Source organism: Sminthopsis crassicaudata, chromosome 6 (genome assembly GCF_048593235.1).
Source record: "Sminthopsis crassicaudata isolate SCR6 chromosome 6, ASM4859323v1, whole genome shotgun sequence".
Lineage (NCBI taxonomy): Eukaryota > Metazoa > Chordata > Mammalia > Dasyuromorphia > Dasyuridae > Sminthopsis > Sminthopsis crassicaudata.
In genome coordinates, this window is record NC_133622.1 from 141,097,970 (window position 1) to 141,125,969 (window position 28,000).

The 28,000-nt window shown below is 34.1% G+C and overlaps 2 long non-coding RNA genes across 3 annotated transcripts in view; one reads left to right on the plus strand and one right to left on the minus strand.

Annotated features, from left to right (window-relative positions):
• Positions 1-28,000, minus strand: part of LOC141545698 (uncharacterized) — a 97,178-nt gene that overhangs the window by 54,997 nt on the left and 14,181 nt on the right. The gene's annotated exons all lie outside the window — the stretch shown is intronic.
• Positions 5,057-27,951, plus strand: LOC141545697 (uncharacterized). Its single transcript, XR_012483117.1, has 3 exons — positions 5,057-5,144; positions 5,483-5,670; positions 23,463-27,951. It is a non-coding gene; the product is annotated as an uncharacterized LOC141545697 (long non-coding RNA).

A 28,000-nucleotide genomic window follows, 5' to 3' on the forward strand; every position in this document is an offset into this window, starting at 1 on the left:
TCCTCCCCCAGAATTATTGTATATTTATTTTGTATATAAAATATTTTTTGCTTATTTTTTGTGTATTTGGCACTTGTCTCTGTTTATATTGTTACAACTCCATAATAGAATGTAAGGTTCTTAAAAGTTTCATTTTTTTAAAATGAAATTCCCCCATCCCCAACACCTGTCATGGTCTCTGACACATAGTAAGTTTTCAATAAATTCCTGTTGTTCAGGTGAGGTGGTCCAAGTGTCCAAGTAATATTATGTAATCATTTTCTCTACTAGACTAAGACTAGCAGATCATTTCAATTCCAGAATTCTAAGGTTAAAAGTCTTTATTAAGTCCAGCACCAAAATGGCATATTAGCCAAACTGAGTTTTAATCTCAGAGTTGTTTTAATTTGCATTCCTCTAATCAGTAGTGATTCAGAGTATTTTTTCATATCACTACAGTTACTTTTGATTTCTTCATCTCAAAACTGCCTGTTCACATCTTTTGACTATTGATCAAATGAAGAATAACCTGTATTATAAATTTGACTATTTTATCTATATAATTTATCTATATAATTATTATCAAAGACACCTACTATAAACAATATTTCCCAGATTTATGCTTTCCTTCTAATTTTGGTTGCTTTAGTTTTGTTTGTGCAAAATTTTACAATTCAATATAATCAAAACAATCTGTTTTACATCCCACACATTTTTTGGACATAAATTCTTTCCTTTTTCATAAATCTGATTATGACTATTCCTTGCTCTACTAATTTGTTTATGGTATTACACTTTGTGTAATCATGTATCTATTTTAATCTTGTCTTGGTATACAGTATAAGTCTACACCTCATTTCTGCCATATTGTTTTCCAGTTTCCCCAGCAGTTTTAGTCTAATAGTGAGTTCTTGTCCCCAAAGCATGGGTCTTTGTGCTTATCAAAACTCTAGATTACACTGTACTCTGTACCTAATTTATTCTACTGATTCAGCATTCTGTTTCTTAGCCAGTATAGATTGTTTTGATGATTATTATTTGATAATTCAGTTTGAGACCTGGTATATCTAGACCACCTCCATTCACATTTGTGAAAAATTTATTCCCTTGATATTCTTGACCTTTTGTTTTTCCAATAGATTCTGTTATGATTTTTTTCTATCACTATAAAATAATATTTGGTAGTTTGATTGACATGGCACTGAATAAGTAAATTAATTTATCCATGAGTAATTAATATTTTTCTAGTTTGTTAAATATGACTTTATTTTATGAAAAGTGCTTTTTAATTGTGTTCATATAGTTTCTGAGATTGTCTTAGCATGGAAACTCCCAAATACTTTACATTGTCTACAGTTATTTTAGATGGAATTTCTATTTCTATCTCTTGCTGCTAAACTTTGTTGGCAATATACAGAAATGCTATTGATTTGTGTACATTAATTTTATATCCTGCAACTTTGCCAAAGGTGTTAATTATTTCAGCTTTTTTTTTTAAGTTGATTCCCTTGGATTCTCTAAGTATATCACCTTATCATCTGCAAAGAGTAATAGTTTTGTTTCTTCATTGCCTATTCTAATTCTTTCAATTTTTTTCCCTTCTCATTACTTTAGCTAACATTTCTAGTACAATATTGATGATGATAGTGATAGATGGAGGTAATGGACAAGCTTGCTTCACCCTTCATTGTATCAGGAAGGCTTCTAGCTTCCTCTTGATTTTAAATAGACACTAGTTATCATTTTAAGGGAGACTCCATATATTCCTATGTTCTCCAGTGTTCTAAATAGGAAAGGGTACTATATTTTGTTAAAAGCTTTTTTGATTTTTGCATCTATTGAGATAATCATATGATTCTGTTGGTTTTGTTATTGATATGGTAAATTATGTTGCTAATTTTCCTAATTCTGACTCAGTCCTACATTCCTAGTATAAATCCCTTCTAGTAATAGTATATGATCTTAGTAAAATATTACTGTAATTTTCTTGGTAGTATTTCTTTAAATTTTTTCTTTAGGGAAATTGGTCAATAGTTTTCTTTCTCTGCTTTTTAGGTATCGACACCATATTTGTATCATAAAAGGAATTTGGTAGGACTTCTTCTTTGCTTATTTTCCCAAATAGTTTGTATAGTATTGGAATTGAGCTCTTTAAATATTTAGTAGAATTCACTTATGAATCTATGTAGCCCTGAGGATTTTTTTTTCCCTTAGGGAATTTGTTGATGGCTTGTTCAATTTCCTTCTTTTTTTTTTTTTTTAATAGTTTTAAATTTAAATTTAAAGCATTCTATTTCCTCTTTTGTTGATCTGGGCAATTGATGTTTTTGTAAATATATATATTCTTTTTTAGATTATCAGATTTATTGGTATATAATTGGACAAAATAGCTCCTAATAACTTTTAATTTCCCTTTCATTGGTGATGAATTCAACCTTTTAATTTCCAATGCCAGTAATTTAGTTTCCTTCTTCTTTTTCTTTCTAAATATTAGATGTTTATCTGTTTTATTGAATTTTTTCACAAAACCAGTTTTTAAGCTAGTTTGTTCAATTGTTCTTTTTTACTTTCAACTTTATTAATCTTTCTATAGAATAGTTTTTAAAATCTAGTAATTTTTAAAGATAGATTCCTTTTAACCTTACTCCTCAATGGGTTATTAGGCGAAAAGACTGCCTTAAAGTTAAAATCTTATATGTAGTCTCCTATGTGAAAAATATAAGGAAAATTATGGAAACTAAATTGCAAATAATTAAACTGGGTAGCTAGTTCAACTAGAGCTATTTTTTAAGTCAAAGGTCAGCTAAACATCAGCCCAAGAAGATCAGGAGCATTCCTAGCTTCTCAATTTTTGTTTTTGTTTTGTTTTCTTTTGCTGAGATCTATGAGATGATAGGAACTCCTGATGGACTTGTGATTTATCTACGATCAAAATCTAAGATATTTGACTCAGTAAAAATTCCAGAAATATAGATAATAGGCTTAGTATTTAATAATAATTTAATTTGTGTTGGCATATAGAGAATCATCCCTACTTCTCAACCATGTACAGCACCATCAGGAAAAAAAACATATATGTGTATATATATATCACCTCACAATTAAATGTAACAAAGCAAAATCACATAATATGTAATATATTTTATATTAAATATAACATACATCATATACATTAATATATAATGTATTTATATATGAATCTATGTTATATTTATACATATTACAATATATATAATCTCACAATCAAATGCAAAAAAGCAGAAATATAAAATATATAATATATTATATTAAGTATAATAGATATTATACATTTATAGATATATATATTATATGCATTAAATATAATATATATTATATTAAAATATGTAGTATATAAAATATAAAAAACATTTAAAATGCAATAAAATTTTATTCACTTGTGGGTTTTTGAAGCAAAGATTAGAAATTATTTGAAAATGATGTAACAATTCTTTAGAATAGGGTCATAATAGCAAATCATAGAAACAAATCAATAATTTCATGAAAGAGAATAACAGTAATGAGACAATGTACCAAATTTTTTGACATGTGTCTAAAAGAGAAAAAGAGATCAATTAATTGCATATGCAAAAAAGCCAGAAAACTAGTAAATTTTAAAAATTAAGAACTGAAAAGAAAATTTGAAAATCAAAGGAAAGATTGACAAATTTGCAATAAAAAGAATCATTAAATTGACAAAACAAGGAGCTCTTAAGTTTCTTTAATGACACAATAAAATAGACAAGCTAATGATTTAAAAAAACAAATTGTCAATATCAAAAAATAAATAGGAAATGTATAGCTAATAAAAATCATTATACGCCAACAAAACTGACAACATAAATGAAATAGGTTAATATTTACAAAATATAAACTCACATTAATAGAACAGGAAGTAAAATACATAAATATAATTTTGAAAAATTGTTCAAACTATAAATGGAGTTCAAAGTGAAAAAAAATGGGAAAAACATTTAAATAAAAATTAATTCCAATACAATATAAAATGTTTGGGGCAGGAAAAGGAAAGGGGAAAGAATTTTTTTTAATTTCATCTACAGAAATATTGTTGTAACAACTAAAAAAGTTGAAAGTGAAAACAAAGAAAGAAAATTATAGACATATCCCTAATGAATGTTGATTAAAAAATGTTAAATAAAACTTTAGGAGACTACTCAAATATAGCACAAAGATTATATGTTTCTTATAACCAGACAGGACTCACAATAGGAATAAAGGGCTAGATCAATATTGAGAAAATTATAAACACAATTGATCATATTTATATACAAAGGCAGCAAGATAGAGTGCTAAATGTGAAATCAAGAAGATCTGAGTTCAAATGTGATAAATATAAAAGAGAGGTGTTATATGTATTAGAACATTCTTTATAGTAGAAAAAAAATCAGAAGTAGATTGAGGAATAGCTGAACAAATTGGTATATATGAATGCAATAAGTAAATACATAAGTAAAAACATGAGGAATCCATGAAAATATGTATATAAACATAGAGAGAGCCAAAGAAAGCCAAAGTAGAAAAATAACATCAAATGACTACTATAAGTGAAACTTGTATTATGCCACTAATTGACCTCATAATTCATAATAATAATCATAATTATTATCTAATCTTAATTTCAGAGGATATATGATGTATACTGTCTTTTAATCTTGATAGAGAGATGAAAGAAATATCACTACTGGTCTGCATTCCAAAGAAATCAAAGAAAAGGATATATATTTACTAAAATATTTATAACAGCTCTTTTTGTGGGGCCAAGAATTGGAAAATGAAGGATGCCTCTCAGTTGGAGAATGGCTGAAAAAATATTCCTCCTATATCCCAGGTGCTTAATAAACATTTCTTAAATTATTTATTTGATGAAAAAATATATTTTACACAATCATCAAGAATTTATTGCAATAAATTTCTTTTGAATCTTTTTGAGTAGATCCTTATTTATATTTTTCTGTTTCACACTGAACCACAAAGTAAGATATGTTGCCAAGCAACAGATATAAACCTTAGCTGTTTAACTTTCCTTAAGTGTCAGTAGCTGAATATCACTGAAGTGCCAATGGGAAGTTTAGCAGAATCAAGACTCATTAATGGTGCTCTAAGTTTATAAGGTACTTTCCTCCCAAGTAAGTGTTAAAAGTATTATCTTGATGTTACTTTATTTCACAGAGAGGGTAAGAATTTGTAAGTTGTGAAGCTAGATTTGAAGTTTGTTTTTCTGATACTGTCTCTACTATTTGCCACTTGTGGACTTTGGCTAAGTGCCTTCATCTCCCTATGCTTTAATTTCCTTCTCTGTAAAATGAAAGAACTTGACTCTAACTTTCTTTTCTAATATCCTTCCTAGGTATAAATATTTATGATTGTAGTTTAAAATGCAATGTATAAATTTTTTGACCACATAGTCCTACTGGTATATTTTATACCACAAATAGTTTGTGTTTTCTGAATTTCTCTTTCTTAGAGAATTGAAAGACAATAAGATCAAAAATCACAAAATGTTATATATAGAAAGATTACTGGAGATCAAGAAAGGCCAGTGTTGCACAGCAGGTAAAGTGCTGGATTTGGGATCAATGGTGCTGCTGCATCATCATCATCATCATCATCATCATCATCATCATCATCATAGCATTTATAAAACATTTTAAGGTTTGTGAAGTTTTTTATATATATTAAATCATTTGGTCACCAAAACAACCTTATGAGGTAAGTGGTATTGTTATCCACATTTTACAAATAAGGAAATCACGACTGAGGTTAATTGACTTGGCCAAAGTCACTCAGTTAATTAAGTAACTAAGCCAGAATTTGAAATCCACTATTACTGATTCTAAGTTATAGCTTTATTCATTGTTCACCTAACTGTTTAATCAATCAACATGCATTTATGAAGCACCTGATCACTATGCTCCAGGTAACTATAGGAGGTCAGTACATAAAGACTAATTGAAAAAGTCCCTTGCCCAAGAAAGCAGGATAGAAACAACATGTACATAACATGTATTTGCAAATACATGCATACACATATGCATATACAAAATAAATAGAAAGTAATCTCTGTGAGTGGCTTGGACTTTTGTGGGGATAGAGGAACCAGGAAAGGCTACATGTAGGAGGTGAGCTTAGAAGGAAGCTAAAAATTCTAAGATGTTTTTCAGGCAAGGAGAAGCATCTGCAAAGACAGTGAAATGAGAGGGAATGTTATATGTTTTAAACATTAAGAAGTTCCCTAGGACAAACTATATAGAGAGAGTAATTTATATTAAATCTGTATAGATAATTTAGATCTAGTTGTAAAAAAAAACTTTAATTTCCAGAAACAAGAATTTGTATTGGATCTCAGAAGTAATAGAGAACCCCTGGAGTTTAAGCAGATGAATGACATTGGGAGTTTTATATATCACTTAGTAATATCACTTTGTACATTTTATTTTATTTTTTGAAGATATTCCCCTATTTCTTATTTTCCCCCCCCTAAGGCTGGGGTTAAGTGACTTGCCCAGGGTCACACAGCTAGGAAGTGTTAAGTGTCTGAGACCAGATTTGAACTCTGGTCCTCCTGAGTTCAGGGCTGGTGCTCTATCTACTGCACCACTTAGCTGCCCCCCCATTTCTTTTGTGTTCTCAGTTGGTTTAGCATATAAAATTGCATAATATGCTTTAATTATTCTTTATATTTTTATGGATTTGCTGTGATTCCACCACCTTGTTCATTTACTGTTTTCTTGATTTAATTTCCTACTCTCTTCTTTTAATCAATTAGGTTTCTTAATTTTACTAGTATTTTCAAGGAAACTGAGTTAGTTTTATTTATCATTTCTATGGGTTTTTTCAAATTGCTCTCGCCTTCTAAATTTTAATTTCTCTTTTTGTGAGCTTATTTTATATTTATTTATTTAGCTTTCTAATTTTTCAAAATGTATATTTAGTTCATTAATCCTCTTCTCCCACCCCCACCCCATTTAATTAATCTATGTTTGTAAGGATATGCTTTTCTTCTGGAAGACTACTTTATCAATATCCAGAAACTTTTATATGTCATTTTATCATTATAATTTGCTTTTATATGTTATGGCACAGTTGTCTTTTGTTGTCCTGACTCAGTTTCCCCTAATTCTCTTGACCCAGTCCTGACTCAGTTTCTCTGCTTCAGTTTATAATTATCAGCTCAAAGCTCAGTCCTACAAAACTTTCCCTCCCTCTTTATCAGAATATTTGATAAGGATAAAATATCTTATGTTTTAGAGTATCAGAATGCCTCTCCCCATCCCAAGCTATAGGAATGTCAGATACTGTCTTATCAAGATGCCTCTCCCCAAGTTGATGGTGCCTCCCCCTATTATGTCATTCCTCTCTGGAGGCTCACCCCACTCTGTCAGAGTCCCGTTACCACCTTCAGTACCCTGACTCTGCCCCTGCCTCAGCATACCCCCGGAGTCTGAGCCATGTGTACATACACATGGTCATTGAGAATTCAGATTGTTTGCTGAATTCTTGGAGAAGATAGTCTCATTCAGGGGGACCTGGGACCAAACCATGGATCCATTTGGTCCCAGTAAACCTCTCCCTTTAAATAAATTATTAAATACTCTCTAATCTCTATCTTGCCTCAGTTTCTCTGGCAATATATATATAGCTTTAATTGTTTCTGTGATTTGTTATTTGACTCTCATGATTTAGAATTTCATTGTTAAACCTTCATTTGGATCTATGTCTTCTATTTGTGATCCCTGAACAAATTCTTAATTTATTCTATTATAGTATGCATAGGATTATTTTAATTATTTTTGCCTTTTTACATTTATTTGCAATATATCTTTGCCCTAATATATAATCAATTTTTGTAAACATTCCATGTGGTGCTAAGAAATATGAATTGAAATGGACAAAAGATTGGCCCCCTCATCCCTGGGTCGAGGGGCCTCAGACTTACAGGAAAATGTTGCTTAAACTAATTTAAAGGAAGTGTTATGTTCAGACTGGGCCCTAGTTCATGAGACCCTAGACTTTCTTTTCTTTTTTTTTTTTTAAAGGCAAAATAGACAAATCTGATTACATTAAATTAAAAAGGTTTTGCATAAACAAAACCAAGAGAAATACAAAGCTGGACAAAAAATTTTACAGTCAGTATTTCTGATAAATGTCTCATTTCTTTTTTTTTTTAAATTCATTTTTCCAAATTATCCCCTCCCTTCCTCCACTCCCTCCCCCCGATGACAGGTAATCCCATACATTTTACATGTGTTACAATATAACCTAGATACAATATATGTGTGTAAATACCATTTTCTTGTTGCATATTAAGTATTAGCTTCCGAAGGTATAAGTAACCTGGGTTACTATAAAGTAGTGCTAACAATTTACATTCACTTCCCAGTGTTCCTTCTCTGGGTGCAGTTATTTCTGTCCATCATTGATCAACTGGAAGTGAGTTGGATCTTCTCTATGTTGAAGATTTCCACTTCCATCAGAATACATCCTCATACAGTATTGTTGTTGAAGTGTATAGTGATCTTCTGGTTCTGCTCATTTCACTCAGCAACAGTTGATGTAAGTCTCTCCAAGCCTCTCTGTATTCCTCCTGCTGGTCATTTCTTACAGAGCAATAATATTCCATAACCTTCATATACCACAATTTACCCAACCATTCTCCAATTGATGGACATCCATTCATCTTCCAGTTTCTAGCTACAACAAAAAGAGCTGCCACAAACATTTTGGCACATACAGGTCCCTTTCCGCTTTTTAGTATTTCTTTGGGATATAGGCCCAGTAGTAGTACAGCTGGGTCAAAGGGTATGCACAGTTTGATAACTTTTTGGGCATAGTTCCAAATTGCTCTCCAGAACGGCTGGATTCTTTCACAACTCCACCAACAATGTATCAGTGTCCCAGTTTTCCCACATCCCCTCCAACATTCATCATTATTTGTTCCTGTCATCTTAGCCAATCTGACAGGTGTGTAATGGTATCTCAGAGTTGTCTTAATTTGCATATCTCTGATCAGCAGTGATTTGGAACACTCTTTCATATGAGTGGATACAGTTTCAATTTCATCATCTGAGAACTGTCTGTTCATATCCCTTGACCATTTATCAATTGGAGAATGGTTTGGTTTCCTATAAATCAGGGTCAGTTCTCTTATATATTTTGGAAATGAGACCTTTGTCAGAACCTTTATTTTTAAAAATATTTTCCCAATTTGTTACTTCCCTTCTAATCTTGTTTGCATTAGTATTGTTTGTACAGAAACTTTTTAGTTTGATGTAATCAAAATCTTCTATTTTGTGATCAATAATGATCTCTAGTTCTCCTCTGGTCATAAATTCCTTCCTCCTTCACAGGTCTGAGAGGTAGACTATTCTCTGTTCCTCTAATCTATTTATGATCTCATTCTTTATGCCTAAATCATGGACCCATTTTGATCTTATCTTGGTATATGGTGTTAAGTGTGGATCCATATCTAATTTCTGCCATACTAATTTCCAGTTTTCCCAACAGTTTTTTCCAAATAATGAATTTTTATCCCTAATGTTGGTATCTTTGGGTTTATCAAAGATTAGATTGCCATAGATGTACCCTTTTTTTGTCCTTTGTATCTAATCTGTTCCACTGATCTACGTTCTATTTCTTAGCCAATACCAAATGGTTTTGGTGACTGCTGCTATATAATATAGCTTTAGATCAGGTACACTTAGACCACCTTCATCTGACTTTTTTTTCATTAGTTCCCTTGCAATTCTCGACCTTTTATTCTTCCATATGAATTTTGTTGTTATTTTTTCTAGGTCATTAAAATAGTTTCTTGGGAGTCTGATTGGTATAGCACTAAATAAATAAATTAGATTGGGAAGTATTGTCATCTTTATTATATTCGCTCGGCCTATCCAAGAGCACTGAATGTCTTTCCAATTATTTAAATCTGACTTTATTTTTTTGGCAAGTGTTTTGTAATTTTTCTCATATAATTCCTGACTATTCTTTGGTAGATGAATTCCCAAATACTTTATACTCTCAACATTTGTTTGGAATGGAATTTCTCTTTGTATCTCTTGCTGTTGCATTTTGTTGGTGATATATAAGAATGCTGAGGATTTATGTGGATTTATTTTGTATCCTGCCACTTTGCTAAAATTCTGAATTATTTCTAATAGCTTTTTAGCAGAGTCTTTGGGGTTCTCTAAGTACCATCATGTCATCTGCAAAGAGTGATAGTTTGATTTCCTCATTTCCTACTCTAATTCCTTGAATCTCTTTCTTGGCTCTTATTGCCAAGGCTAGCGTTTCTAGTACTATATTGAATAGTAATGGTGATAATGGGCAACCTTGTTTCACTCCTGACCTTACTGGGAAAGGTTGCAGTTTATTTCTATTGCAAATTATGCTTACTGATGGAGACCCTAGACTTTCTGAGAAGTGTGTGTCTAACAGAGTCAGGACAACATTACAAAACATGTCGACAGGTTCCATTGCATGCTCACTCACATCCAGACATTTCCCCATTGTAAACAAGAAACTGTGTCAATGATTTCCGAAATTTGTAACCGCAAGGCTGTACCAAGATGTGGCAAACGTGCTTAAAACTGTATCTCTCAAAAGGTTCAGGACTGATCTCTACTAGCCTGTTTAGTGGGGTCAGTCACTGGCTGGCTAATAAATGATACTTTAAATTGAATAATCTGGTCCGAGCTGTCTAGCTCATGTCAGTCCATTTTAGAATATTCTTTTGCTGTCTCACTTGAGATCATCATAAATCTTTTAACTCTAGTTTCTCCAGCAACAGGTACACTTCCATATTTTTCTTTTGTTTTAACTTTCTTTTGGACATGTCTAAAAGATGTATCCAAAACTCATAGAGGAATATTGAAGTCTTTTGTCAGTATTGTATTACTGCTGAGGGAAGCCCTGAAACTCTCTCTCTCTGACTTCTGGGTGAGCCATGAGGTGAAGCACTTAGGAAGCTCCTTGAAGGAGAGATTCTCCTTGAACCCTTCCTGTGTAAAAAACAAACAAACAAAAAAAAAAAAAAAAAAAAAAAAAAGCAGGAGGGAAACAGGATAACATTCTGTTATTCTGAGAGAAGGGCACCACTCCCATTGATAACACTCACCACTGATTAAGCTTCCCATTGAATTAAAGATCAGCCTAGAGACACTCTTTCAATTCTAAGATTCTCTATTCTAATTCTAGCTCAAGCTGCATTCAGCCCCCATCAAGAGCAACCCCCAGCTTGTAGCCAACGCTTCTATTATAAAATGAACCAACTTGGCGCTTAATCTTTGCAGAGGACCTAACATGCCAAGGAACTTCTCTCTCCCTGGCATAGCAGCTAAAAGATATTCTCTTTCAGCATTATCCTCTCTTTATCTTTCTCATCTATTTCCCTAACAAGACTTTATACCTCTCTGTCAGGATTTCTCTGCTAGAAATTCTCTATCTCTCTACCAGGAATCCTACACTAGAAACTTTACTTCTCTGTGGGGACCTTGCCACCAAGGAATTCTGTTATACCCCTATGGACTACTCTAACCTGGTAGCTCCCCTTAAAGCTACTCTTAATGCCTGTCTGTCAACGGCACGGCTAGGCCACACTTACCCATCTTCAGGCACCAACCCAGAGCCCATAGAGACAGACCACCGGGATGTAGGGGTGAAGCAAAAGAGAACTTTATTCTGAGATAGCACATATTTATACCCCACTGATGATATGGGGGAAGGGGGAAGTCCTCTAGGAACCTGGCATAATGGGATTGGCCCAAGAAGAAGGAAGGAGGTGTGCTAGGCTTTGAGAGCACTAAGGAGGAAGGTGTGGTACCTGGAATCAGACACCGCCTTATGGGGCTGTGCCCCACCTCTATGTAGGACTCGCCTGCATCTCAGAACCTCTCATCCCTCAGGTCCTCCCACATGCCTTGAACTGCATTCCTTTATTCTAGAGGCTTTTTAACCCTTACATATCCCCCTTTTTTATTAATAGGACCAAATGTTCTCATGTTGACAAATGAGAAGCTCTTCCATAAGCACCTCGAAAGAATTTTTAAAATAATATGTACAAAGCATCCTAGCAAAGCAGGCAAAAACAAAAGAAGCAACAGTACAAAAATGGCTCCATAGAGCCCATGGGATACAATAGAAAGGGTTGGGAAAGGAAGTATGTTGGATCCAATCACTAAGTTGGTCCAGCAAGGATAGTCATCTCTCTGCTATTGCACTGTTTTGGGCGTCTCTTGGGTCACCTCCTTCTCTTCTTCTTCAGCCCCTGTTTTAATAGGGGCAATTCTCCTTGTCCTTCTTTGTGGAATCCAGTGGCCTTCCCCATCAGAATCTGCAAGGCATAAATATCCCAGCCCTCTCCAAAGTACTAAGGATGGACCTTGCCAACATCCTTCCTCATCCTTCCAGATGACCTTTTGAATGTTCTCTAGCACTTGAAGTGCAGTTTTCATGGAGCTTAGTTTTCTGTCCTGTCTATAAGATTGTGCCAAATGTATCATTCCTGGAGAGAGGCCAGTATCGCTATCTAGGCACAAAAAATTGTAATTATATAAAGTCTTATCCATATCCACCTGTGTGGGCCATCGGGGGTTCTGTCTACTTACTCCCCCTTTCTGTTTAACAAGGGTGGCCTTCAGAATATGATGGGCCTATTCCACCAGGGCTTGACCCTGTGGATTATAGGAAATCCCTGTAACATGCTCAATGGTGAATGTGGTGAGAAAGGTGGCCATCTGCTTAGAGGTATAAGCTGGCCCATTGTTGGTCTTTATGGTATTAGGAACTCCGTGAGAAGAGAAACAACTATACAAATGTTTAATAACTGAAGGAGTGTTCTCACAGGAGGCCACTGTGGCCCAAAGGAATTGATAATAAGTGTCAATACAGACGTGGATGGTCACACAATCCACATGTGTCACATCCATTTGCCACAAATCATTGGGGAATAAACTCCTGGGATTAACTCCTTTACTAGGTGGAGGAGGGAGAAACTGAACACACTGCTTCCCTATCTATTGGGCTTGTTCCAACATGAGGCCATAAAGGCTATGTAGAGAATTAGCGGGTAAGTGGAGAAAATCATGGGCACATTCAGGAGGTGTGGTGACCATGAGAAGGGAACATTGTAAAGCATGGTCCACCACCTCATTGCCAACAAATATGTCTCCTGCACAGCATTGGTGAGAATATACATGCAGGACATAAATGGGATGTTTCCTAGTCTGTAAAATCAGCTGCAATTCATCAAGAAGGTCAGCAATTGAAGAATTCTGAGACAGTAGGACTGTATCTTCAATGCCTCTGAGCACTTGGACAGCATATAAGCTGTCTGATATGATGTTAATGGGCTCTGCATATCTCTTACATCCTTTCAAGATGTCATATAAAGGCTACATCAAAGAAATAGGAATAAGGACATGAGCCCTTAACCATTGAATTTGTCCAACTAGTTTCTGAAATAGGTTTAGATTATTTACCTTGTCTAATTGTAAGTTAAGTATCTGATTAGTAACTGCAGAAGTCCCCATGTGGAGTCCCAGGTAAATGATGGGATAATTATGTGGGATCTTTCCTGGGGCTACCACCAGTCCATGTGGAGCAAGAATGCTCATGGTCTTTTAAAGCAGGGCAGACAGATCTTTCTCACTGCTCATTGATAACAGTATATCATCCATATAAGGCAGTAGCATGGCATGAAGCCATGCCTTCCAAATTGGCTCTAGCACTTGCACTATGTACACCTGACACAAAGTGGAGCTACAACAAATCTCTTGGGGGAGAACTTCCCATTGGTGGTGCAAATCAGGTCCTATATTGTTTGTAGAGGCAATGTTAAAAGCAAATCTTTTCTTATCCTCTGGGTCCAGAGGGAGGGAGAAGAAACTACCTTGTATGTCTATTACTGTAACTAGCCAGCCAGTGGGTACTAGATTAGAAGATGGCATGCCAATCTGTAGGGCTCCCTTAGGTTCAATAGTAGCATTAATGGCCCTAAGGTCCACTAGAATTCTGAATTTTCCAGATTTTCTCTTTTTAATAAATACAAGGCTATTCCATGGGCTAATTTCACATAAAGTTTGGGTTTTATAAACTGAGAAAGGCCATTGAAGTACCCAAACCAGGATGTTAGATTTCCATGTTAATGGTGTGGGTGTGATATGAAACACCACCAAACACTCAATGACCCCGATTAAAAATCCTGTGGAGGTTGTATATAGATTGAGGCTCCACAAGCCTTCAATATGTCCCTGTCCCATAGATTGTATATGAAACTTGCAACCACCAGGGATTGGAATATCCCCTGTTTGCCAGGGCAGGTCTTCTGCTGCAATCTCTTTAGATATAGCAGCTGAGAGGGCATCCATTTGAAAGGCACTGGAGCCCACATTCTCCCATCTCTTTATCATCTCTTCCAGGCCAGCCTCCCCATCTATAGTAGGCATGGCCCTCTGGCAGTTAGTATTAGCATTCTTCATTGCCAATTTCTGCATAAGGAGGCTGGAGGCTTCTCCTCTGCCCACAGACCTCTCAACAGCCACCTGTAGGTGAGCCACAAAATCAGGAAAAGTTTCATCTGGGCTCTGTTTAATCCTAGGCATTGAGGGCTTCTGCTTTCCAGAACCTTGAATTTTGCTAAATGCTCTTTGGGCACATTGAGACACAGCTGCATATACTGCTGCATCATATTGCATTTGATCCTCATTTCTTTTATATTTTTCAGCTTTCTGTATTATTTGTCCTGAACTTGTCTGGGAATCTGCAAAGCCTTCACAAGTGGGCGCAGAGGGAGTGGACAGGAGACATATCTCTTCAGGGAGGGCGGGGGATAAGGGGGAAGGCCATGCCTGGGAGACAGAGGCAACCTTCCCTCTGTTCCCTTTCTCCTCCCTCGTCTTATCACCCTCCTTTATTTCAAGGTCATATGTCTCTGTTAATTTTCTCATTACTCATCTTATCCCTGCCCCCTCCTGTTCCTTCATATCCATTTCCTGTTTCTTCCTTACTACCTCTTCCTTCTTTCACATCACATCCACCTCCTTCATCTTCCTGTTTATTTCCTGATTCTTTTCCACAGCTAACTTCCACCGGCTCTATTTTATGGGCACAGCTGGTCCCTGTGAGTGCCGGTTTACGATCCTCATTTGTTTTATAATTCTCATTTGTTTTATGACTCTCCATTTTCACTTCTTTATCTACTTTTAATGGATTGCGGCTTACACCTCTTAAAGTGCCCCCAATCACTTGATGCCATTCCGGGATGGCTCCCGGAGTTTCCTTATCATAGGAAGCCATCTGACTACCTACTACCTCCCACTTTTTAAAATCAATTTCCATTTCTACTTGCTTTACCATTCTAGAAGCTTCTTTCCCTGGTACCTTATGGTCTGGGACCCTCACAATAACCTGTCCCATTTTCCTAACTTTCTACTCACTTTAGAGCAGAGTTCTGTCTCTCTTCCCACCTGTAGGCCTGCTACAAGGTGAGGTCCTAGCCAAAATTGTCCCACGTTGGGCGCCACTTGTTACACTCTTATGGACTACTCTAACCTGGTAGCTCCCCTTAGAGCTACTCTTAATGCCTGTCCATCGACGGCACGGCTAGGCCACACTTACCCATCTTCAGGCACCAACCCGGATCCCATAGAGACAGACCACCATTAGGTAGGGGTGAAGCAAAAGAGAACTTTATTCTGAGATAGCACATATTTATACCCCACTGATGATGTGGGGGAAAAGGGGGGGTCCTCTAGGAACCTGGCATAATGGGATTGGCCCAAGAAGAAGGAAGGAGGTGTGCTAGGCTTTAAGAGCACTAAGGAGGGAGGCATGGTACCTGGAATCAGACACCGCCTCATGGGGCTGTGCCCCACCTCCACGTAGTACTCTCCTGCGCCTTAGAACCTCTCATCCCTCAGGTTCTCCCACATGCCTTGAACTGCATTCCTTGCTTCTAGAGGCTTTTTAATCCTTACAGAATTCAGTCTTTCTATTCATGCATAGCAAAGGCTGACTTCCCAATGCCAATAATAAACTTCTTTTACCAGTCTAGCTTTTTGGGTTCAGAAATTCTGCGCCACCAGAAGGGGGTTCCCATAACTCCCTACCCTGTGCGGAATCCTAGGGGCATTTAGGGGAGTCAAATCTCTTTATTTGATTCCCTGAACCCCAAACCTGCCACTAACTTCATCATTTAACTCTCTGACCACCAGGAACTCTAACCTCTTCATTACTGCCTCTTTTTTCTCATAAGGATAATGTACTCTTTATGAATTTGGATGCTAAAGCATTTAGAATATTTAAGTTTTTACTGATAATGGTTTACTGTTTATGGTTCATTTCAACAAAATATAATTCTTGCTTATCCCTTTTTAGGTACTTAATGTTTGTTTTTGTACTGTCAGCATTATTGCAATGCCTACTTTTTGGGCTTCATTTGAGGAATAATAAATAAAAATTAAAATAATTTGATGATAATAAACTTTCCCCACCCTCTTAGTTTTATTTTATGTATATTTTAATGTGTTTCTTGTAAGCAATAGATTGTATGATTTTCTTTTCCTTCATTCAATTTGTTACTTTTTTTTTCATTTTATTGTATTATTTAATCCATTTATATTTAAACATAGAAGAGATAGATTTCTATTTTCCTTCATCTGTTCCTAATATTGAGGTATTTTCAAGTTCTTATCTCTTTCCTTATTTCACTATAAATATAATATTATGTTCTTTCAATCACTTTACCTTAATTTTTTTTAAGGTGGCACAGTTTCCATTGGCTCCTTTCCCTTCATCCTTCATTCCCTCTTCTCATTTGTTACCCATTTCCCTTTGATATTTTGCTTATAACTTCCTTTTTCTCTCCTGCTTTTATTTGGTTGTGTAATTCTCCTCCCCTTTTTCTTTTACTTCTCAGACAAGCAAATTCTACCATCTTTCTTCCCCTTCAAGCAGTCATTTTCATTAGTTTTTTTAAATCTTACTTTTGGGTCTTTCCAACAACAACAACAAAAAAAAAATGCTCTCTTCTTCATTCACCTTTTCTTTCTGTCTCTTCTAGATGTGTGTTCTCCAATTCATGACTCCTGTAGTTATCTGGTCTGAATTCCTCACAAAATCAAAACATCTAAAATATCCTTTCTAGGTTCTCCCTTCTAGATAGTATCTCCTACTGATTTATAAAGCAGTGAATTGCTTACCCTTTTATCTTACAAGTCAACTCCTCTAACAAAGCTAATTATTGCAGCATCAGAGAGGCTTCATTTTGCTAACAAAGTGATTATCTTAAAGTACAGGTCTAATCATCAACTCCAGTGACTTCCTATTATCTCCAGAATCAAATGCAAATTGATCTTTTGTCATCCAAAGCCTTTCAGTCCTCCCAATATTTATTACATCGATTTGGGGCAGAGTCCTAGACTATTGAATTATGAATTACTCAGAATAAGAAAAATTTTTTACTTTTTGAGATCCATCTACCATATCCAACAATACATTCTAAATAAGCAGATGAATCTACCTAAGTTCCTTACTACTATGTAAAATACTTCCATCCTCCCAGCTATCATCCTTTGTAAGCGTCCTTTAAATGGGTGGCCACAGTGCAACAGGAGATTTGAGTGGTCCAGAAGTAATATCTGTGGGTAAAGGACTGCCCCTTGGTCAGGATGCTGGCCATATTGAGATATCTTCATAATGGGTGACAGCTCTCTCGCTTATTGGCTGTGTGTGTGAGACCTCACAGATCCTTTTAAGTCCACTGCAGGCAACAGGTCTCTCTCTTTAGCCTGGGGTAGCAAGCCCAGTGGATGGATAGCCCAGAGAGGTAAGGAGTTTGATAGTGAACACGTAGGTCTTCAGACCAGGTGTTCACTAGAGAGTTAACAAGTCAGGGCATTATATGACTAGGCATAATAAAGGCTTTAAGTTTACACGTGGCTATTTTTGATCAAGCTATCAGTTATTAAACTACGATTCATGGTCATAGACCTTTTATAGGCCTCAGAGGAGTTGAGTTGATAGAATTAGTTGGCACTGCAAAGGTCAGTAGCCAAAGATACTCTAGGGCTTAGGAATGAGGAGAGACTGGGAATAGTAATTGCTAGAAGGGCATGTTACTATCCTTGACTCTTCACTCTCTCTTACTTTCTCCCTCCCATATCCAATCTACTACCAACTACAGTTAATTCTATCTTCTATCTATCATCTTCACTCCCTTCCTTTTTTTTTCTGATATTGTCACTGCCCTCGTGTAGATTCATATCACTTCAGACCTGGACTATTACAAGAGTCCACTAGCTGGTCCTCTTGACATATATATATATATCTCCCCAATCCAATCCAGCTTCTTTTCTATTTTGTTGCCAAACTGCTCCTTCTTAAATGCAAGTCTGACTACATCACACACACACAGATATACACAGACACATACACCATTCAATAAACTGCAATACTCTCTTGTTGCCTCCAGGATTAAATATAAAATCTTCTGTTGGACATTCAAAGACCTTCATAACCTAAACATAAGCCTTCTTTTCCAATCTTTTTTACACCTTATTCCCCTCTATGTATTCTGCAATCTAGTGACATTAATCGTCCTGCTGTCCCACCAAAAAAAATTATAAAAAAAGGTTAAATTAGAAGTTTGTTTTTAAAAAGACTTAAAAAAATATACAAACCTTTAGCCAATGTGAATAAAAGGAAGAGAGAAGAAAATAAATTACCTATAGGAAATTAGCAAAGTAAACTTACAACAAAACCAGAAGAAATGAAAAGAATAATCAAAACTTATTCTAATGATATGGTAATATATGGTAATAAAATTGAAAACAAACAAAAAAAAAAACGGGATATCTTCATAAGCATAAAATTCACAGTCTGACAGAACACTAAATAGAAATATTAAATAACCTAATTTCAGACAAAGAAATGGTACTACCTAATGTAAGAATCATGAAAGAAAAAATTCCTGATTTAGATGGCATCTCAGGAGAATTCTATTAAACTTTTAAAAAGCAATTAGTATTCATAATTTGTTATGCAGAAATTGAAAAATTCTCAAAAATTGAGAAAATGTAATTCTTTTATTAGATGAATATAGTCTTGGTACTGAAATCAAGGAAAGATAAAATAAAAAAGAATAATTATAGAACATAATTAACAAATATCAGTTTAAATAAAATCCTGTCAAATTCACTACACCAATTTATCCATGAAATCATTCATTATGACCAAGTTGAACTGATACCAGGGGTTCAAGGATGGTCTTACATTAGGAAAACAATCAATATAATTAATCATACTAAAAACAAAACCATACAAAACCACAAGATTATCTTAATAAATGCCAGAAGAGTTTTTGACATGTATGCTATATTTTTTTTTACAAAGCATATAGATATAGAAGGGCCCCTTTAAATATCATAAAAAATACACAAAACTTAAAGCATTATATCTTATAGGAATTTTCTATTTCCTTTTCCAATAATCTTTTCCAATGAATATGGAAATAATGTGAGGGTGTCCCTTCTCCTAATTATTCTTTGATATTATTCTAGAAATTCTAACAATAGCAATTTTAAAAAAGAAATAGAAATTAAGGGCATGAAGATATATTAAGAGGAGATTTAAAATTATTGCTATTCCTGATCTAGAACTATATTATAAAGCAACAGTCACCAAAACCATTTGGTATTGGCTAAGAAATAGACTAGTTGATCAGTGGCATAGGTTAGGTTCACAGGGCAAGATAGTGAATAAAAATAGCAATCTAATCTTTGACAAACCCAAAGAACCCAAATTTTGGGATAAGAATTCATTATTTGAGAAAAACTGCTGGAAAACTGGAAATTAGTATGGCAGAAACTAGGCATGGACCCACATTTAACACCACATACTAAGATTAGATCAAAATGGGTCCAAGATTTAGGCATAAAGAACGAAATCATAAATAAATTGGAGGAACATGGGATGGTTTACCTCTCAGACTTGTGGAGGAGGAAGGAGTTTGTGTCCAAGGGAGAACTAGAGACCATTATTGATCACAAAATAGAACATTTTGATTACATCAAATTAAAAAGTTTCTGCACAAACAAAACTAATGCAAACAAGATTAGAAGGGAAGTAACAAATTGGGAAAACATTTTTACAGTTAAAGGTTCTCATAAAGGCCTCATCTCCAAAATATACAGAGAATTGACTTTAATTTATAAGAAATCAAGCCATTCTCCAATTGATAAATGGTCAAAGGATATGAACAGACAATTTTCAGATGATGAACTTAAAACTATTTCCGCTCATATGAAAGAGTGTTCCAAATCACTATTGATCAGAGAAATGCAAATTAAGGCAACTCTGAGATATCATTACACACCTGTCAGATTGGCTAAGATGACAGGAACAAATAACGATGAATGTTGGAGGGGCTGTGGGAAAACTGGGACACTGATGCATTGTTGGTGGAGTTGTGAAAGAATCCAACCATTCTGGAGAGCAATCTGGAATTATGCCCAAAAAGTTATCAAAATGTGCATACCCTTTGACCCAGCCATACTACTACTGGGTTTATATCTCAAGGAAATACTAAAGAAGGGAAAGGGACCTGTATGTGCCAAAATGTTTGTGGCAGCCCTTTTTATAGTGGCTAGAAGCTGGAAGATGAATGGATGTCCATCAATTGGAGAATGGTTGGGTAAATTATGGTATATGAATGTTATGGAATATTATTGTTCTGTAAGAAATGACCAACAGGAGAAATACAGAGAGGCTTGGAGAGACTTACATCAACTGATACTGAGTGAAACCAGCAGAACTAGGAGATCATTATACACTTCAACAATGATATTGTTCGAGGATATATTCTGATGGAAGTGGATATCTTCAACATAGAGAAGAGCTAATCCAATTCCAATTGATCAATGATGGACAGAATCAGCTACATCCAGAAAAGGAACACTGGGAAATGAGTGTAAACTGTTATTTTTACCTTCTGAATCCAATTCTTCCTGTGCAACAAGAAATTCGGTTCTATACACATATTGTATCTAGAATATACTGGAATATAATTAACATGTATAAGACTGCCTGCCATCTGGGGGAGGGGGTTGGGGGAGGAAGGGAAAAAATCTGAATAGAAGTAAGTGCAAGGGATAATGTTGTAAAAAATTACCCATGCATATGTACTGTCAAAAAACAAAAAGTTATAATTATAAAATAAAATAAAAATTAAATTTAAAAAAAAATTATTGCTATTTGCTGACAATATAGTAGTATACTTGGAGAATCCTAGAGAATAAGAAAATAATGTTAATAAATACTAATTTGCAGTTTTAGGTTACAAAATAGACCTTCAAAATAATGGAGATTATTAATGATAAGAAAGTTATCATTTTCATAAAAAAATTTATACCAGCAGGTTTTTTGTGACAACAAAGAATTAGAAATATAGTAGATACCCCTTCACTGGAGAATAGCTAAATAAGCTGTGGTACATAAAAGGAATGAAATATTATCGTGCTACAGAATGGAAAGATCGACATGAACTGGTACAGACTGAAATAAGCAGAACCAAAAAATAATATATGCAATAATGGCAAGAATACAAATGGAAAGACATACGCATAATCAAAAGTGACATAAAATTATAATGATTAAACATAGTTTGAAAGAATAAATATAAAAAGACATTTCTAATCCACCCTTTTAAGAGGAAGGACATCCTCAAGTATTATACATTGCAGAATTTTTCAGACTTTTTCTAAGAATTGAGTAGTTATACTAATTTTGTCCTCTTTTTTCCCTTTAAAATGCTATTTATTATAGGGATTGAATCTCTAGTAGGGGAGTGAGAAGTACAAAATTATGATGATGTAAGAAATAAAAGATATAAATAAAAACTTACTTTAAAATATACTAACAAAAGTGACACAAATTTTGGCTAATATAATTAATAAGTGGTGAATGTATAAGGAATAAAGTAAAATTATAAATATTTATCAGAATGTACTATATTCCATTAAATGCTGGTAAAATCAAGAACTAAAAGGAAATAGAAAATTATATGTAAATACATAAGGTATTTAAATTAATGTGGATTTATATATTTCTAAACAGTCTAAGTTCAGAATAACCAAATAAAAAGTTCATATTTCAGATGAATTTACAAGTAAATTCTATCAAACATTTTAAAAGTTAGTAATTATGCTACAAAATTATTTTCAATAATTCATAAGGCATGCAATCTGCAAAACTCCCTTTATGAGAGAATATGTTCTTTATTCCTAAGATAGGGAGGGATATAGAAGAGAAAGAGGAAGTTAAATGAAAAAAAAAATATTGAGGAGCTTTTAAAAACAATAAGAAAAAGAGGGGGAAAAAAGAACATGGGAAAGGAGAAATGATCCTGGTTTTCTTCATGTATGAGAAGGGATATAATTGAGCCACACTAATATAAAAATTGTTAACAAAAACTATAGATTTAGTATCAATGTGTTACTTTATAGAATGAAAAAATAACTAAATTAATTTTGAGGAATAAAATATATAGAATTATGAGATATAATTAATGAAACATATGAAGTAATGAAGAAAACATAATATTATGTTATATTTTAAATTTGTAATCACCCAAAATATTTGCTACAGGCTAAAAAATAGAAAGTTGAAAAACAAAATGTATTAAATAAGGAGAAACCAGAAATTTCAAACTCAACAGTCCCATGTTCATAAAGCCTTCTTTGTTCATAAGACTTTTACTATTTTTTCATAAGATGTGATTTTTTTTTATCTAGAGCCTCCCATAAATGCTTCACTGCTTCATTGGGTATCCAAATTATTAAAAACATTTTTTCAGCAAGTTTAATATTTTATGACTATAAGCTAGTTTCTTCGGCTATCCATCTATTTTCTCTCATTTTCACATAGAATTAGCCAACTTCATTTTCCAAGCTTACATTTCTTAGATTTTTGTCCTGCACCAATTTTTTTAATAAAAGTCATCATTAGTTTAATGTTATCCTCTATGTGTGTCGAAAAACAGTCCAGCAAAGCTCTAGTCCTTCAAATATGCAAATCTGTTTTGCCAACTACAGCTTATGAGAAATCTTGAAGATCCTAGTACCTAGTCCTGTGATAGTGCATAATATGAAGGCCCTGCCCTCTACATTATATATACATGAGATATTCTATGATTTTGTCTTATTGATTTACTACGTGGTTATGAAAAACCTTTTAATTGTATTCCATTTTATAATTGAATATTTTTCCTAAGGCATGAATGAACTTGACCTTTCTCTCATTCTCTGATGGTGTGCAAGGGGAAAATGCTATTAGCCTCCAGGTAGAGAAAAGATAGGTAGACAGCATTGCTACTAGTGGCCAAATCCCCTTATTCAAGCACCCTGTGTCCTGAATATGTCCATTAATCAAAGTACTATGTTTTTCTTTCCTAGCTTATTATCAAAATGTTGGAGATGGGAAGGACCTGACTATGCCCTTTAGAAGGTCAGAAAAGCCTCAGCTAGAATAACAGCTGATAGTTGCTATAGATGAACATACTGAGGATCCAGCCCTGAATCCTGTGTTATCTAGCCTATGTCTAAGAAACCATGTCCTAAAGGCAAAGTTCATTAAACATACCATTGACTATGTTCATTGACTCAAAATTCAAGAACCAAAGAGCCATAATCAGGATCACAAATGTTTTAGCAGGTACCACCTCAAATAAACCTCAAAGAAACTATTTTTACAATAAGTATCTCAGATAAAGCCTTCATTTCTCAAACATATAAAGTCAAATTTATTTTTAAAAAATGTCATTCTCCAATTGTTAAATGTCAAAGGATATGAACAAAAAGTTTTCAAATGAAGAAATCAAAGTTATCTATACTCATATAAAAAAATACTCAAAATAATCCACTATTGATTAAAGAAATGAAAATTAAATCACCTCTGAGGTACCACCTCACACCTATCAGATTGACTAATATGACACCTCCCCCCAAAAAAGGAAAATGATAAATGCTGGAGGAAATGTGGGATAATCAGGACATAATGCACTATTGGTGGAGTTATGAACTGATCTAACCATTATGGAGCACAATTTCCGAATTATGCCCAAAGGACTATGAAACTGTGCATACTCTTTGATGCAGCACCACTACTAGGTCTACAAGAATTCTACAAGAATTTTTTTAAAAGGGGAAAGAATATATTGGTACAAAAATATTTGTAATAGCTCTTTTAAAAATGACAAAGAATTAAAATTAAGGGAATAACCATCACTGGGAAATGGTTAAACAAGTTGTGGCATATATTATGGTGTTTTAAAAATGATGAGCATGCTGATTTCAGAAAAAAAAAACAGAACAACAAATGAATTGATGCAAAATGAAGTGAGTAGAACTAGGAAAAAATTGTACACAGAAATAGCAATATCATATAACGACCAATTGTGAATGACTTAGCAATTCTCAGCAATACAAAAATGTAAAAAAATTCTGAAGGACTTGTCAATGAAAAATGCTCATCCACCTCCAGAGAAAGAACTAATAGAGTCTAGATGCAGAACAAAGCATACTATTTTGGGTTTTTTTTTCCATGAGTTTTTTCCTTTGGGTCTGTGTCTTCTTTTACAATTTGACTAATGAGAGTAATATGTTTTACATGATTGAACATTTATAATCTATATCAAATTGTTTATCCTCTCAGGAAGTAGGGAGGAAAGGAAGGGACAAAATTTGGAATTGAAAATATTTTAAAGAATGAATGTTAACAATTATCTTTTTTTCTTTTTTTCTGATACAATTGGGGTTAAGTGACTTGCCTGGGGTCACACAACTAGGAAGTGTTAAGTGTCTGAGGTAAAATTTGAATTCATATCCTCCTGGCTTCAGGAGCTCTATCCACTGTGTGTCACCTAGATGCCCCAACAATTATCTTTACATATAATTGAGGAAATCAAATATCATTAAATTTTAAAATAGTAGCTAAAAAGTAGAGGGCAGAAAGTGAAATCAATAAAATAACAAAGAAGCAAAGGTGAAATCACAATAAAATCAGAAGACATAAAAATAACATATTATGTACAGTTATATGCTCACAAAATTGAGAACATAAAAGAAAAAGAATACCTTAAAAAATACTCAATCAAAAGGCCAAATCTTAAATAACCAATAACTCAAAAACTAAATCTATTTATAAAGGAAAACCAAAGGGTGTGTGTGTGTGTGGGGAAATTCCTAGTCTTGATGTATTCACAAGAGAATTCTATCAAAATTTAAAAAACAATTACTTCACATATTGTTCTCAAAAATTTGGAAAGCTACTCTTCCAAATCCTATTATGAGACAAATATATTTAGATCAGGGAAGATAAAATACTTAAGGAAAACATAGGGCCAACATCATTAATTAATATTGACTTAAAAAATTTAAACAAATCCTGCTATCTATCTCTCTCTATATCTATCTATCTATCTATCTATCTATCTATCTATATAGATAGATAGATAGAGAGAGAGAGAGAGAGAGAGAGAGAGAGCTAAATTTGTTGAAAAAAAATCATTCATGATCAACTGAAATAGTATAGAGGGAGAAAAGTACTTAGGACAGAGGCATATAGGTCATCCATAGTTAACAGGCATAATCAGAAATGAGGTTCTAGCAAAGGAATGTTTAGAGATGTGGAAGGAGAACCAGGAGAAAGTAACATCCAGAGAAAAGAGGATGATTAATTAACAGTGTTACAATTGGTACAGATAACAAAGTTGAAGACTGAGAAAAGACCACTGGGTTTGGCAATCAGGAGATAATTGGTAATTTTGGATTTATTTAAGATGAGTGATGAAGTTGTAAATTAGACCATAAAGAATTATGATGAAGTTGGAAGATTAATTATTGATAGTTAAGAAGAAATTGAGAGGAGAAGCAAAGACATTTATTGTAAATGATCTTGTCTAGGAATTGAGCTACAAAAGGTAGGAGAAATATATACTATTTAGTGGGGATAGATGTATCAAGTAGGGTTTTTTGAGGATGAGGGAGACATGCTTGTAGGGAACAGGGAAGCGATTAAGAAGAGATTGAAGGTAATTGAGAGAATGAGGACAACAGACGTGGGTAGGGCTTATGTTCTTTGAAAAGATAATTCAAAGCGGGAGGTTGCCTGGATATAGAAATTGGTTTTTCTGTCCAAGAGTGATATGATGTCATTCTCAACCTCTCATTTTGATATAACCCATTTCCCATTGTACTAAACCATAGTTGATTGCCACTCCTCTTCCAAAAGAAGATATAAGTTCTAAACTTGCTGCTATGATTTGATTGTCTTTGGCTTTATAGAGTAGGCAAAATGACTATCCTTTTATTAGCAGCATCCTCACCTAATTAATAAAATTATTAAATCAACCAGAAACTATGAAAGTATGTTTCTCAAACCTTTTTAATCATCACAGCATAGTTATCATAATAAGTGATTAATAAATGTCTGTTTATTTAAGCATGATGTCTGAAATGGTAGTTTAGAACACATTTTTTTTTGCAATTTCACTGAACCCCTATGATAATAGCTAATATGGGATCATTTATGTAGACACAACTCTTGGTGATAAGCATACAACAGCACAATCTTGTTTTTTCATTGCTACCTCAGGAGAATAAAGTGTTGCTTTAGTATTGGGAATTAATGACCCTAAAATTTGGGGATAGGGGAGGTTTTTTAGCAAAACCAATGGCCTTTAACATGGCTTAGAACAGCTTTTGGCTTGGGCACAATGATCTGAGACTCTACACTTTATTACAGTAGTTTCCCAGTAATCGCACACTGTTTAACAATACAAGAAATCTTATTGTTGTATCAATCAAGACTTATTCGGTGATTAATGCTTCTTGTAAAAATGCTGTACCAGTAATAGGAGATTAATTGGGAAAAAAAAATCTTCATTTCAAATATTTAAATAGAATGTTGGCATTGCAATGCAACTAATTAATTTATTGGCTTCCCATGTCATTATGACTGTCAGTGGACACAACATTAGAGACTTATAATGGGAAGGACTCTTTTGTAAAATTTTAATGAAACCCCTTCCTAATGAAGAAACTGAGGGGAAGAGTTGAAGCCCCTTACCTAAAGTCATACCATTACCAAATTTTAGTGTTGGAACAAAGGTCTTACGAATGCTAGTAATGCTCTTAGGTTGGGGTGAGAGATGTCAAGAGACATGATCTAACCTGTTGTGATCTATGAGCCAATTTGACTTAGTCCACTCTTAATTTATTTTAGAATGCCAAGAAAATGGAACACAAATATTTGCAAAGAATAAACTATTGAAAAGCTAGTACTATGAATTATTGGCTATTCACTAAGCTTTGTATCTAAATACCTGAATCCGTGTTGGTGCTTGTATGGTTTGCATTTAGTACCCTTACAATGGTTTTTATGAAGTGATTTATCTTGTCACACCCATCACAATATCCTTTATTAAATCCTAAAGATTAGTGCTCATGGGTGACTGAGCTCAATCAAATAACCCTGACTTCAGGCCTTTAAGGGGTTGCCAGCATTTTTTAATGTGAAACTGATATCAACAAAAACAAAAAGTATTTCTCAGACTTAACCATTAGAGTCTAATGAAGGTCCATTGGAACACTCAGTGAATTCTTATGACATTTATTTCCCTTCCATTAATAACTGGAGTAATACAAAGTGGGTGGCAAAATTTGTTTTTCCTGTAATGGATCATGGGTCCCAAATGGCCTTTTCAAATCCACTCCAGGAGTCAACTTTTCAAGTGTGAGTTCTTAAAATGTATGCATACACATGCAAATTTGGATTCTCAAAATAAAATAACAAATTTCATGCACAAAATAAGATGGAGAACTTTGGCATCATGGATTGAAAATTGGGATGTTTGCTCAGGGCCTGTTTTCATGCAATGTATTATTGGACATGTACTAGTTGATTATACAATTACTGCTCTTAACTTCTTTAT